Here is a 14,745-nt window from a genome sequence, read left to right on the forward strand (position 1 = left end):
AAAAGAAATAAATATTCCCACTAAACTACTAGAACCAGTGTCAGTTATTAAAACAATTCTGGGTAGTTTCCACAGCACGGAAGCCGGCAAGATTACTGTAAGAATTTACAGTATTTTAGCAGAACCAATGGTAAGGATCTGCAATATTTTAAGCAAACTGCCACAAATCTGTACAATACAAAGCTTTTTCCTTGATCACCCATTATAAATATACTGTTACCAAACACTGAAGAATAAAATATGATTTGCACCCATCCTTAAGATCCCTGCATGACCACAAAAGATCCAAAGGCAGCACAAAATATGTATTTTCTGCTGCACTAGTGGGTCCAGTAATGGAAAACGCATGAAGAACAACTTTATGCTTTATTGCATAACACAGATGTGAAAACTACAGCAGATCTCAACCTGGGAAAATGTCAGAGGAGAAGTAGATGTATCATCCAAAAACAAGGGATCACATAGAGCTTGATCCACATGGCCAAAAACACTGGAGGAAAGCAGCAGGCCACATCCACTCCTCCTACCATCACCATTTTGCAGAAGTCAGCCTGTGGCTGGCCACCTGGAAGCACACAGTGATGCAGAGCAGAGACAGGGAATCCCCTACAATTCCTTGCCCCTGGGGCCACTCCTCAAGGGTTTTCCAAAATGTGGACAAGGACCGAGTATTTGCTCCTAAAATTTCAGGAAGGAAGCCACTGTCCATGGTTTCCCTCTGCATCCAATACCATGGATGTGATAAGGCTTTCACAGAGGTGCCCCTACAACACTCTCCCTGCCAAGATCTTCATGTTTTTTCACCCTTCTGCCAATACAGAAGACAATTAAGGCCTATAATGTTTGATATATCAATAGTCATTTTTAAAAATCAGATCCTCAGGTACTTTTCACTCAGCAGGCCATATCTAAATTATACCAATTGATCTTCTGAAAAAAGAGGTAGGAAAACAAATGGAATCATCTGTCAATTTAATTTGTATTCATTACTAGGGAAGGGAGAAAGACATTCTGGAAACTTTCTCAGAATAACAATAAAAGTTACATATGATCAGCAAAGAGGGAAAAAATGGATATCTGAGCTGACTCAAGGTTTGTCTAGACCAGAGGTGGGCCTACTACTGCCCGTGGGCCACATCCAGCCTGCGGGACCCTCCTGGCCAGCCCCTGAGCTCCTGGCGCGGGAGGCTAGCTCCTGACCCCTCCCCTGCTGTTCCCCCTCCCCCACAGCCTCAGCTCACTGCGCCGCTGGAACAATGCTCTGGGCAGCGGGGCTGCAGAGCTGCAGCTTGACCTGGTGCTCTGTGCTGTGTGGTGGCGTGGCTGGCTGGCTGGCTGGCTCCAGCCGGGTGGCATGGATGCCTGTCCTGGTGCTCTGGGTGGCGCAGCGGTAGTGCCGCCAGCCACTGGTGCTCCAGGCAGTGCAGGAAGGGGGCAGGAAGCAGGGGGTTTGGATAGAGGACAAAGGAGTTTGAGGTGGTGGTCAGGGGGCACGGGTGTGGATAGGGGCTGGGGCAGTTAGAGGGCAGGGAACAGGAGGATTGAATGGGGGCAGGGGTCCCTGGGGGGCAGTCAGGAAGGGGGGGTTGTATGTGGCAGGGGTCCCAGGGGGCAGTCAGGAAGGAGGGAGAAGTGGAGGGGGTGGCGGGTGACAGTCAAGGGACAGGGAATGAAGGGGGGGTTGGATGGGTCAGGAGTCTCAGGGAGACCGTCGGGGCAAGAAGCACAGGGGGGTCGGAGAGGGGGCAGGGGCCAGGCCAGACCTGGCTGTTTGGGGAAGCACAGGCTCCCCTAATCGGTCCTCCATAAAATTTCGGAAACCCAATGTGGCCGTCAGGCCAAAAAGTTTGCCCACCCCAGTCTAGACTGTAAAACTCCATAAGGTGTAATGTGTTGATGTCATTAAACCAACGTTTCTCATTCCAAACATTCTGTTCACACCGTTACAGTTGCAGCAGTTTTGAGACAACATGTGTCTGTTCTGCACTATGTTAAACAATGAACAAAATCATCCAAAACACAGGACTTCTTGGTGATGGGACACTTCAACTATGCAGACATCTGCTGGGAAAATAATTAGTACGGCACAGATTATCCAACATTTTTAGAATGCATTAAAAATACCTTTTTATTACAGAAGGTGGAGAAAGTGTCTAGAGGAGAGGCTATTCTGCATCCGATTTTGACAGACAATGTGTGAGCACCTCTTTTAAGACAGTATACTGTTTCTAGGATTTGGTTAAGGAGCAACTAGTTGAAAATCTGAAGGTGGAAGGCAGCTTGGGCAAAAGTGATCATGAAATGGAGAGTTCATGATTCTAAGGAATGGTAGGAGGGAAAACAACAGAAGGCAGATATCAACAAACTCAGAGAACTGGCAGGCAAGATCCCATGAGAAGCAAATCTAAGAGGAAAAACAAGTGTTCAGGAGAATTGGCAGTTTTCAAAGAGACATTATTAAATGGTATAAGAGCAAACTATACCAATGTGTGGGAAAGACAGGCAGTACAGTAAGGCTCTGTCTACACTACCAAGTTTTGTCGACAAAAACTGCCTTTTGGTGACAAAATAGTGAGTGTGTACACACTGCAATGAGAATTTTGTCAGAAAAAATGCCCAATTTCTGTGACAAAATACTTCCACCCATACGAGAGACTTTTTTCTTTTCCCTTCCCTTTATTATCGACAAAGAGCCAGTGTAGACACCATGCCTGCTTTAATCACTTTATTTGGCCCCCAGGAAGTGTCCCACAATCACCATCCTGACCGCTCTGGTCAGCAGTTCGAACTCTGCTGCCAGGCAGCCAGGTAAATAACAATCCACCCCTCCCCTTTGCAAGCCCCGAGAATTTTAAATTCCATTTCATGCTTGCCGGCTTGGCATAGGGAAGTCTCATCACATCTTCCCAGGTGACCATGGCTGGCAATAGCATCAAACGCTCTCCTGCCTGGACCACAGCAGAGCTGTTGGATCTGATCAGTACATGGGGAGTGGAGTCTATGCAGCCCCAGCTGCGCTTGACCCATAGGAATGGGATACCTATTGGCACATTTCTCGAGGCTTGTATGAAAAGGGCTATGATCGGGACATGTTGCAGTGCAGACTGAAGATAAAGGAGCTGTGGCAGGCATACCATAAGGCAAGGGAGGCAAACCATTGCTCCGGTGCTGCTCCTAAGACCTACTGTTTCTATAAGGAGCTGGATGGTATCCTCAATGGTGACCCCACTTCCAAGAACCTCGTGGATACTTCGGAGAGAATGGAGGAGGCGGAAAGAGTACCTAACCAGGAGGATGATGTTATTGATGGAGAGGTGGAGCTAGACTTGGATGTGGAGCTCCCAGCAGGTCAACCGGTAGGACAAGCAGCCAGGAACTTTTCTCCACTCCTGAGGTGCCTAGCCAGTCTCAGTAGTTGCTCTCTGGTGAGCAAGAAACAGATGAGATGCCTGGCAAGTGGCTGTGGCTTGTGTAGTGCGGAGGTGGGCTCAGAACATAGAAATGTGAGAGGCTGGCCATGTTTCTGTGACCTGGACATTTCCCTGTGTAGCTAATCAGTACGGTGGAACAGGGTGTTGATGCACGCTGAGATCTCATGCGAATCCTCCAGAGAGATCTCCAGGAAAGTTTCCTGCGGGTACTCAGTAATTCTCTGGTGCAGGTTGCATGGCAGTGCAGCTTTGTTGCTTCCCCCATTGCAGGACACTGTCTCATGCCATTCGGCAATCGCTTGTGCAGGGACCAAAGCGGCACATAGATGAGCTGCATATAGAGCAGGGCGGAAGCCACAAGAATGCAGCAGATGTACCCTGGTTTCCCTGCTTACCCTCAGCAGTAAAATGTCTGCTAGACATTCCCTGCCTATGGAAAAGTGTGGGATAATTTTAGAGTTATGTCCCTGTAAAGCTGCACCGCAACATCTGCAAAGACTGCATGTTCTTCTGTCCAGGTGCAGCACCCTCCCCCAGCCCCACCAAAACTCACCATGTTTTGGGTGCTTGCAGAGATGTGTGCCTGGCCAGGGTCAGTGAGAAAGTGATTGATATGTTGAAAAAAGTGCATACAAGTGAAAAGTTTCAATGCTGTGCTTGAATTTAACAATTCCACTTCTGTTCATTGTCCTGTGCTTCACCAGATGTGGACACCCCACGCACCCCTGCCGACCATCTCTGCCAGATAAGAAAGAGGCCAAGACACAGCAAAGAAGACATGTTCTGGGAGGTACTGCAGTGCTCCGTTACAGAGAAAAGGGAATGAAAGGAGTGCTGGGAAGCCAAAAGGCAGGACAGAAAAAAGAATCAAGCATTTGCTAGCGACGCAACCGAGCGGACGATAAAAGTAATGGAGGAGCAAACAGAAATGCTCAAGTATTTAATAATCCTACAGAGTGACCAAGTCCGGGCTCGACCTCCACTGCAGCACATGTAGATTTCTTTACCAGCCTTCCCTCACCCCCCTCTCCACACACACACTCTGCCCGCACATTCCTTTCCACTGTCTGGGACTCCTCAGTTTCCCCATCACTCCACCCCTTCACACAACTTTCACAATGACAGATCTACACACAGTTGTGAGGGTCTGCCCTTTACCAGTCCCTCCTTTCCCAAAAAGCATCTGTGTTTTCCTGAGTGTCTCTGTGCTTTTTCTTGATCAATAAACGCAAAAAGTTTTATAATGGTAAACCATCTTTATTTTGTTTTCTACAAATTCACATTGCAATCACCACAAGTACGTGTATAGGGATTTTAATCATTGTCTTACTGGGATATGTGGCCCCAAATGTCAACATAGCCTTCTAGGAAAAAAAAACATGGAATGCATCATGGAAGCTACTCTAAAGAAATATGTTACTGCTGCTTATTGTCAAAGTGTTTCCTCAAAGCCTCCCTGATTTCAATTGCTGCCCTCTGGGCTCCTCTGACAGCCCTGGTATTTGGCTGCTCAAACTCAGCAGCACTCTGCCTCAGCACTCCACCCCTGAGCAAACATTTTACCCTTAGATTCACAGAGATTATGCAAAGAGCAGCACGATGCTATGACAATGGGAATATTCTCCTCATTAAGGTCTAACCTGTCATAAAGGCAACGCCAGCAAGCCTTTAATTTGCCAAAGGCACATTCAAATGTCATTTGGCACTTACTCAGCCTGTTGTTGAAATGTTTCTTACTGCTATCCAGATGTCCCGTGTAAGGTTTCATAAGCCAGGGCTGTAAGGGGTAAACCAGGTCTCTCAAGATCACTATGGGCATTTCCACATCCCCCACTGTAATTCTGTGGTCTGGGAAGAAAGTCCCTGCTTGGATGATCTAGATACAGCAGCAGCTCAGCGTTTCGAACACCTCGGGAATGGAAGTTGTTTGTAACTCTGAAATGTTTGTAACTCTGAACAAAACGTTATGGTTGTTTTTTCAAAAGTTTACAGCTGAACATTGACTTAATACAGCTCTGAAACTTGACTATGCAAATGAAAAATGCTGCTTTTAACCATCTGAATTTAAATTAAACAAGCGCAGAAACAGTTTCCTTACCTTGTCAAAACTTTTTATTTTTTTAAAATTTCCTCTTTATTTTATTTTTTTAATAGTTTACGTTTTACAGTACTGTATTGTATTTGTTTGGTTTTTTGGGAGAGAGGGGTTTGGTCTCTTGCTCCCTGTCATAAACAAATGGTTAAGGGTTAATGTCTCATTTACCTGTAAAGGGGGTTAAGAAGCTCAGTAAACCTGGCTGACACCTGACCAGAGGACCAATAGGGGGACAAGATACTTTCAAATCTTGGTGGAGGTAAGTCTTTGTTTGTGCTTTTTGTGTTATTCGTTGTTCGCTCTTAGGGGCTAAGAGGGACCAGACATACACCCAGGCTTTCCCAGGCTTCTGAATCAGTCTTTCATGTTTCAAAATAGTAAGTAACAGCCAGGCAAGGCGGATTAGTCTTATGTTTGTTTCTTAACTTGTATATGTCTCTTTTTGCTGGAAGGATTTTTACCTCTTCTTGCTGTAACTTAGAATCTCAGTTCGGGGGTGGGGGGTCCCTCTAGTCTATATGAATCTGAGTACCTGTAAGGTATTTTCGATCCTGATTTTACAGAGATATTTTTACCTTTTCTTTCTTTAATTAAAAGCTTTCTTTTATGAACTTGATTGATTTTTCCTTGTTTTAGATCCAAGGGATGAGTCAAACTCATGAGGGACTGGTGGGGGAAAGAGAGGGGGATGGTTATTCCCCTTGTTTAAGACCCAAGGAGTTTGGATGTGTGAAACTCCCAAGGCAACCCGGAGGGAAAGTCTGGGGGAAAAAGGAGGGAATGGTAATTCCTCTTTGTTTTAAGATCCAAGGAGTGTGGATCTGTTTAAGCCTCTCAAGGCAACCCAGGGAGGGAAAGTCTTGGGGGAAAAAGGAGGGGATGGTTAATTTCTTCCTTGTTTTAAGATCCAAGGAGGTTGGATTGGTGTGAAGCCTCTCAAGGCAACGCCAGGGAGGGGAAAGTCTCGGGGGGAAAAAGGAGGGGGATGGTTAATTTCTCCTTGTTTTAAGATCCAAGGGATTTTGGATCTATGTTTCCCAGGGAAGGTTTTGGAGGAACAAAAAGTGTGCCAGACACTAAATTCTGGCTGGTGGCAGTGTACCAGATTTAAGCTAGTAATTAAGCTTAAAAGTGTTCATGCAGGTCCCCACTTTTTGTACTCTAAACTTCAAACTGGGGGAAAAACCTTGACACTCCCTGATTGTATACTTCCAGTTACAAATGAATGTGGATGACTGGTCAGTTTGTAACTCTGGTGTTCGTAACATTGAGTTTCTACTATAATACTTAGATCTGTCTCAGTGGAGGGGACTGAACTAGATGACCTACTAGGGTCGCTTCCAGTCCTACATTTCTATGATCCTATGAAGTGTTATGTACAACCATATGGGTAGGTAACCCAGGCCTGCTACACTCTGGGCAATTTTCAGAGGACCTGTAGGAAGCAGCCAAATGCCTATAATTCCCCTGACTGTATCCCAGAACTCACATCATGTCATTTCTAAATTGATTTCCCAGCTTGGAGGCAGCCCAGAATACTGGGATCCTGCCCACTGATAAGACAAATGCAGATCCTACAATACTGAGTGCATGGCACTAGCCAGAAAGTGATTGGAATTTTTGCAATCATTTGGGCAGAAATACAGAGGGTAAGAGAGAGACTTGCAACGGTCAGAGATCCAATCTGCCTAGTCTGATGCTATCTTGAGTTTCCAAAGGTTTCTATGAAATATTCCTTGATCAACTGCGTTAGGCTAAGTGCCACTCTTGGGCCAGGCCAACAAGCAGACTGTTAGGACAGGATAGGGCTGGGGACCTAGGACAACCAGCACTAGCCACACAATACTAGCCACATAGGAGGTTGGACTAGATGACCTCCTGAGGTCCCTTCCAACCCTGATATTCTATGAAATTCAGAACATAGAAGGCAATTTCCTGGAGCTCTGTGATGATCTCAGCCCAGCACTACAGCACCAGAATTCCCAGTGGAGAGTTCCCCCCAGCATGAAGGAGAGAGTGGGTTTCACCTTTTGGAAGCTGGTCACCCCACAGCTGTCACCAGTCAGTTGGGAACAAGTTCAGGGTTGATAAATGCAGTTGATGCTATTGTACTGGAGGTATATAAGGCTATTCACCCTATACTAATGCTGCATATGATTGAGTGGCCGGACATCATTACTGGTTACGAATTGTTAGGGATCCCCAGTTTTTCAGAGGCAACTAATAAGATCTATATGTCCATTCTATGACTCCCATCCCACCAAACCTCAATGTATCAGCCAAAAGAGATACTTCTCTATTGCTGTGCAGGCCTTGGTGTGTCAGTGTGACCAATTCACCATCAATCTTTGCAGCTTAGGAAAACATGACCTAATCCACACAGCCACAATTTTCAGACAGCCACTACTTTCCCCCCAAACAGCACAGACTGTACCAACAGTTATTCTGGGTAACAAAGTTTACATAATACTGCCCAGGCTTACACAGCCATATAGTGGGAATTTTAGAAGGCTCAAGGAACTATTTAACTGCACTCCGAGTAGCTGCATGATGTCAGTGAAATGCACATTTAATATGTTGACAGCAAGACAAACATATCTCCTCTCCCACCCATTATTTCTGCTTGTTGTATTTTGCATATTTGTGGAAGTAAGTGAGAAGTGTTTGAGGACATTTAAGCAGAGGCTAACCACCAGCTCTGAACAGCCTGATAGAAGGCCTACTGTTGGCAATGTGGCCAATAGAGGTAATGCTCTGTGCACATAGTTAGAGAAGGGGACACAGTAGTTAGCTAATGTTTTCACCTCTCTTAGCCAGAAGGCCGAGAAGCAGAATTTATTCTACTGGAAAAATTTACTTACTGCAGTGATATCTTTACCACTGCACTTTTCTGTCAAAACCCCAGAGGTAAGATGAATATCTAGAGAGGCACAGCTACTTGCTGATGCGCAGTGCAGTAAGCACAGTCACTGTCAGAATATGTATCCTGCTTTCATGCTTCACATATTTATTATGTACACATTAAGGTACAGGTTTAAAACAAACAAAAGGAAGCATTTTTTCACACAACGCACAGTCAACCTGTGGAACTTCATGCCAGGGGATGTTGTGAAGGCCAAGACTATAACAGGGTTCAAAAAAGAACTAGATATACATGGAGGATAGGTCCATCAATGGCTATTAGCCAGGATGGGCAGGAATGGTGAACTCCCTCGCAAAACTCCGATTAGTCAGTCCCATTCACTAGCTCCCCTGGTCGCTTAGGAGCGGGCTTTTTAAAGCCCTGGGCTTCCTAAATAGCCCTGCCCCCAGTTAAGGGATGATGGGTGCTAAACAACTTAGGGATCTAAGCCTTGTTAAGAAGCTCTCAGCCTTGCCTAGCAGGTCACTAGGCTCAGCACCCAATCCCCCAAACATCTTGTGCTACGCATCTAAAAACACAAAGCAGAATGGACAGGAAGTAAACATCTCATTTAATTTTTAATCTGCTAAAGTTTAAGTAGGTGGTTGGAAGCGTATATCTTCAGACAAAGAGGTCAGTTACATGATTTCAGTATAATCAGGTAACCAAGATGTTTGAAGTCAGACAGCATTACTTTCACACCGTAACTTAATTATAAAATTATTCTGTATTAAAATATAGACTTAATCAAGTGTTTGTTTTATAAATTAAAAAAAATGTTGCAGGGACTAAATCATGTGGTGTATAAATAGATTCTACTTTAATCTCTCTAACACCTCAGTTCAAATCCTGCTTGGGGCACAAAGTAAAAGTTTAATAATCTCATCCTTGTGCCTAGTGGGCACATGATCTGGCAGTCTTCCCTCAGAGGAGGCATAAGACAAATACCAGAGAGTATGCAGATCAAGAATGAGATACAGTAACAGAGCTGTATAAGGAAATCTGGACCGATTCTAATCCAGTAACATCAATCTGTCATTTTCAAGAGCATCAAAATTTTAAAAATTCCAAAGCTTAAATATCTTTAGACACAAACTGCCTTAAAGACAACTGACATTATGGTACAGAGAACTTAGGATATAACTTAATACTTCCATTACACATAAAATTCTAAACTAAAACTCAAATAGTATCCGAGATGAAGTGGAAATTTTGGGAAGGAGATACAGTCCATGGAAGGCTTCTGCAAGGTCCAGGGATCTGCATGTGGAGATGGGTCAAATCCTGGCAACAGTAGCTAGATTTTTGCCTGTTACCACCTCCATGATCTGGAACACCATGACTTTTGGTGGTGATGGCACACCCAGCAGTAGCCACTGGTAGAAGCTGCCTTAGCAGCAAGGCTCAGCTGAAGCACTACTTTATGGGAACTGGTGAAGGCAGGTGAAAAGACAGGGACTCCAGAACTGGTACAAAGACTTCCAACAAATCCCTTGGGAGCTACAGGTTCTGAGAGGTGGAACTCGTGCTAATTACACGAGGGGGAGAAAATAACCATCTTTTATCCACAACATTTTGGAGGTCAAGAATGCTTTTGAGGAACTCTAAGAGTTTTCCTTCCAAGGGGCCATTCTGCAGATTTTTTCCAAGGTAGGGGATGAGGGTGAAATCACCTGCACCAGTATTTAATCAGGAACTTCCAAATGTAACAAGTTTTACTGTGATTCCTTCACCCAATATCCCATTTAACAAAACTGTGTGTAAGAACTTGCAGACACCACGTTCCATATAGTAGCTTAAGAGACCTACAACGCATACATTTCCAATTTTAATTTTCCAAAGCAAGGTTGGTCAAACTCAATTTCATTGGGATGCTATAAAAATACAGTAACTCCTCACTTTACGTTGTAGTTATGTTCCTGAAAAACGTAACTTTAAGTGAAACAATGTTAAGTGAATCCAATTTCCCCATAAGAATTAATGTAAGGGGGGGGAGTTAGGTTAGAGGGAAAAAATTTTTTGCCAGACAAAAGGCATTCTATACATTTTAAACAAACAAACAATTTAATACTACATGCGGGGGGGGTGGGTAGTGTGCACGTGCTGTGTGTTTACAAACATACAGTATATACTGTACAGTACTATAGTTGGGAGGTACCCCTGTCTTACCCTACACAGGCAAGGCCCACTGGCATTGGAGATGAAGAAGGCAAAGAGGCTGATGGTGCTGTAGGGTAGGAGAAGCACGCTGCACAGCAGTGGCAGCTTCCCCTAGTCTGCAAGCACCAGGGGTGGGGGGTGGGCGCTCAACCCTCAGCCCGCCCATAACCGCCATTCCCCCAAGCCCCCATCCTTGACCAGCCTCTTCCTCCTCCCCACCTCCTCCCCCTTTACTTCCCACCCTATGTCCTCGCTCTTCTCCCCTCCCTTCTAAACGCCACAAGCCAGCTGATTGCCATCAGCAGGAGGCAGGGGAGGGACAGAGGAGGCACACTGAGTACTCGCTCCTCCCTCCCTCCTGGGGCAATCAGCTGGTTTGCAGTGTTTAGGGGGCAGGAGGGAGGAGCGATGACTCGGCGCCCCTCCCCTCTCTCTCTTCTGCCTCCAGCAATCAGCTGACTTGCGGGGTTCAGGAGGCAGGGGAAGGAGGGGGAGCCTGCACGCCAAGTCTTCGCTCCACCCTCCTCCCCCTGAAATGCCGCAAACCAGCTGATTGCCACGGGTGGGAGGGGAGAGGGGGGAAGACACTGATCCGTGAGGTCTGGGGGCAGGGGCCAGAGGTGCTGGGGGGGAGGGGCGCGTAGGGAGGCTGCCAGCTGTGGAGAAAGCGGGCAGCCAAACAACCTAAGAGTGGAGCACTGCACAACTTTAAATGAGCCTGTTCCCTAGTTGATCAGCAACGTAACAACGTTAACCGGGATGACTTAAAGTGAGGAGTTACTGTAAGTTACTGTAAGAGTAATTTCCAATGTAAAGGATCAGTTTGCATAATTGTTTTTAAAAGGCTTTGGTTTTATCTGTCCATTTCTGTAAACTGCTTTTGTCTTGTAATGTACTCCTGACAGAATTCTGCACTCCACAATTCATATGGCCTGCATATTTCTGTCCCCTCACATGCAGGAAAAAAAAACAAAAACCAAAAAACCTGTGAGGGGACACATGACTCTTCCCCGGCAGCGCGTCTGTTCCAGCGTGTCTGGAGTAGTCTCGGAGATTGGAGTGAGGGGACTGAGCATGCATGCCTGTGTGGTTAATCACCATGGGGGGGGGGGGAGCGGGGAAGGGGCTGGGCATATGTGCATGCCAACAAGCGAGAGAGAGCGAGAGAGAGAGAGAGAGACTCCGTCCCTCTCACTTGCTACTGCAGCTCGCTGGTGTGGAAGGGTAGGGCTTTTTATTATACACAAGGCAAGCTATATCCTGGAGGCAGAAATGTAGCAGCCTGCCTGTATAGTAACATTGCTAATGTTCCTATTGTTAGTTAACTGTTACCATTTTCAGTCAAATCCCCCAGGAGCATAAAACCTGTAAAAGTTTTAAGGCTCCTACACTGCCAGAATGATGTAAAGGAGCCTTATTATAAATAACAGTAAGGTAATCCTCAGCTAGGAAGATCTGTGTGCCTCTCTCGCCTTTTTCCTGTGCCAAAGTAACACAATGGGGTTAGATTACAGCTCAGGATTTATTTTATTTACCCATTTAAAAAAACAAAACAAAAAAAAAAATTTGAGGGCAACAATTACCAAGTAGTCAATAAAATGTCAGGACAATCAGAACCATGCACTTTCCAAAATACCCAGCCAGGTCCAGGACAATGATTAGCAAAACTGCATGACTTATGTGTGAGTCTGCACAATTTAAAATGACATTCTACTTTTTTGTGTGCGCTGTCTGGTGTTCTGTAATGTAATTTAAATGAAAATTCAGGATTATAACTGGAATGCAGGGTATTAGTTACCAAGTGTTTGTAACTTCAATTCCATGTGTTTAGGAAATGCTGAATAGTTATTGTGACTTTCTTCCGTATTCTAGTTTAAATAAATTACCAGAATAATTGAAACTGGTGTGATTATATTGCCTTATTTTGACAAATAAAATATAATAAAATAATAATAATAATAATTGGAGATATACCTATCTCCTAGAACTGGAAGGGACCTTGAAAGGTCATCAAGTCCAGCGCCCTGCCTTCACTAGCAGGACCAAGTACTGATTTTTGCCCCAAATCCCTAAGTGGCCCCCTCAAGGGTTGAACTCACAACCCTGTGTTTAGCAGGCCAATGCTCAAACCACTGAGCTATGCAGAATTTTGCAAAATTGTGAATTTTTATGTGCAGAATTTTGAATTTTTTGACATAAAATCTCATTACTGCTCCTGGGGAGATTCTATGAACAGCTAAGACACACATTTAGTAAAATATTTTTTGCATAGCATTATCAATAAAAACTTTCAAATCCCACATTATTTCAATTGTTACTTCAGCAGTAGTCAGGAATGTCTAAACATGCCTTCCCAATTTGCTTTCTTTTAGCAGGAACAGTAAATGCATAGGCTCCATTGTGGGTAACTTTAGCAGGAGTACAATACAAGAAAAAAAAAAACCATCTGATTCTTTAAAATAAAGGAACTTGCATGCAGATCTATAGATGTGTACTTTTGGAATCTACCTGAGACTTCTCCATAAAAGCTGGATAAATACTTGAGGTATCCTGTAGTAGCTTAGCTTCCCTTCTTTAGTTCTTTTATACACCAAGGCACCACATTGTTTCAACAACAAATTGAAAAGAAAATCTGCATAAAACTCACTGTTATTAAGTGGGGCCTTTATGCAGCAGAAAGAGGCTCTACACAGCCTCACCGGCTACAAAACTTCCTTTATGAAAATACTTCTCCCTAACAGTGAACCTGTGATGTACATTTAATCATTAAGCAGCTGGCTCAAACTACCTCATTATAGGGGCAGAAAGCCCAATTACCATATATAGCAATAACGGTCATGGAAATGGCGGACTCACTAGGGGTATGTCTATGCTACCCGCCGGATCAGCGGGTGGGGATCGATTTATCGCGTCTAGTCTAGACGTGATAGACGCAATAAATTGACCCCCCGAGCACTCTTCTGTCGACTCCTGTACTCCAACGCCGTGAGAGAAGCAGATAGAGTCAACGGGGGAGCGGCAGCAGTCGACTCACCCCAGTGAAGACACTGCAGTGAGTAGGTCTAAGTAGGTCGACATGAGCTATGTTATTCACAAACTGAAGTTGTGAAACTTAGATTGATCCCCACCCCTTCGGTAGACCAAGGCTAAGTTGGGTTCCTCACTGGCTGATTGACATTCAGATAGCACAAAACTTTAGAATGGGCCACAGATCCCAGAGAAATCTCACTGCCTGACAAATTCTACTCTTAAGTTCACTCAAGGAAATGGGAGAGGAAATCTTAAGCAGCTCAGTAGGCAAGCCCCCTCCAAAAACAGCAAAAATAAGGTAAATAGGAGAAATGTAATAGAAGTGGTGGACCTCTTCATTTCTAGTAATCAAGGAGGGGAAACAGTAAGAGAAGTACCCCACAAAACTCAAGTTTTACCTGGCCCATAGACTGGCTAACTCCCCCTTCTCATATGGGACAACAGATAAGCTTCTTCCTCTGACCACAGAAACTCTAGGCTTTATAATGGACCTGGCCCCCCTTCTGCCCCAAAATAACCAGTTGCTAAGCATGGGATTTTTATTTGCATGAGCTTCCTTACCTCCGAGTTCCTTTGCTACACAAAAGTCTCTTTTCTCTGACTGGCATGCCTGTGAGGAGCCCTCACCGACAAAACAACCTCTCTCTAAACTGAACCAGCCTTCTGTTCAGTCAAGCTGAAGAATACCACAGAGGCCTTTGTTTTCTCCTCTTTCTGGATCATGGCCAGTGAGTGTTCAATTGTATGTGTAATTAAGAGGTCACAAACACAGTTTTACGCCCAATAGCACAACATGGATCTCAGAAACAAGATAATGAAATATTTCTTCATACAACCAATTGAAAGTATAAAAGAGAAACTTTCACTAAAAATGTAAACTATTGTAGAAAAATGGGGGGTTAATTGTATTAAGGGGCTAAGTTTAACCTATATAATTTTAACATTGCAAGAATATTTTAAAACTATAAATAGTTCCACATTTTAGAATCTTCCACATTTTAGAAGAATTCTAAGTTTCAGTGAACAAGGGCAGCATATAGGAGTTTTGCCAGGGAGTTTTCTAGGTAAAGCAGGAGTGACTATGTGACCCTTGGGATAAGTTTGTTTGTTGTCCTGTGACTGCTTGA

The sequence above is a fragment of the Chelonoidis abingdonii genome, chromosome 6 (genome assembly GCF_003597395.2).
Source record: "Chelonoidis abingdonii isolate Lonesome George chromosome 6, CheloAbing_2.0, whole genome shotgun sequence".
Taxonomy (NCBI): Eukaryota; Metazoa; Chordata; order Testudines; family Testudinidae; genus Chelonoidis; species Chelonoidis abingdonii.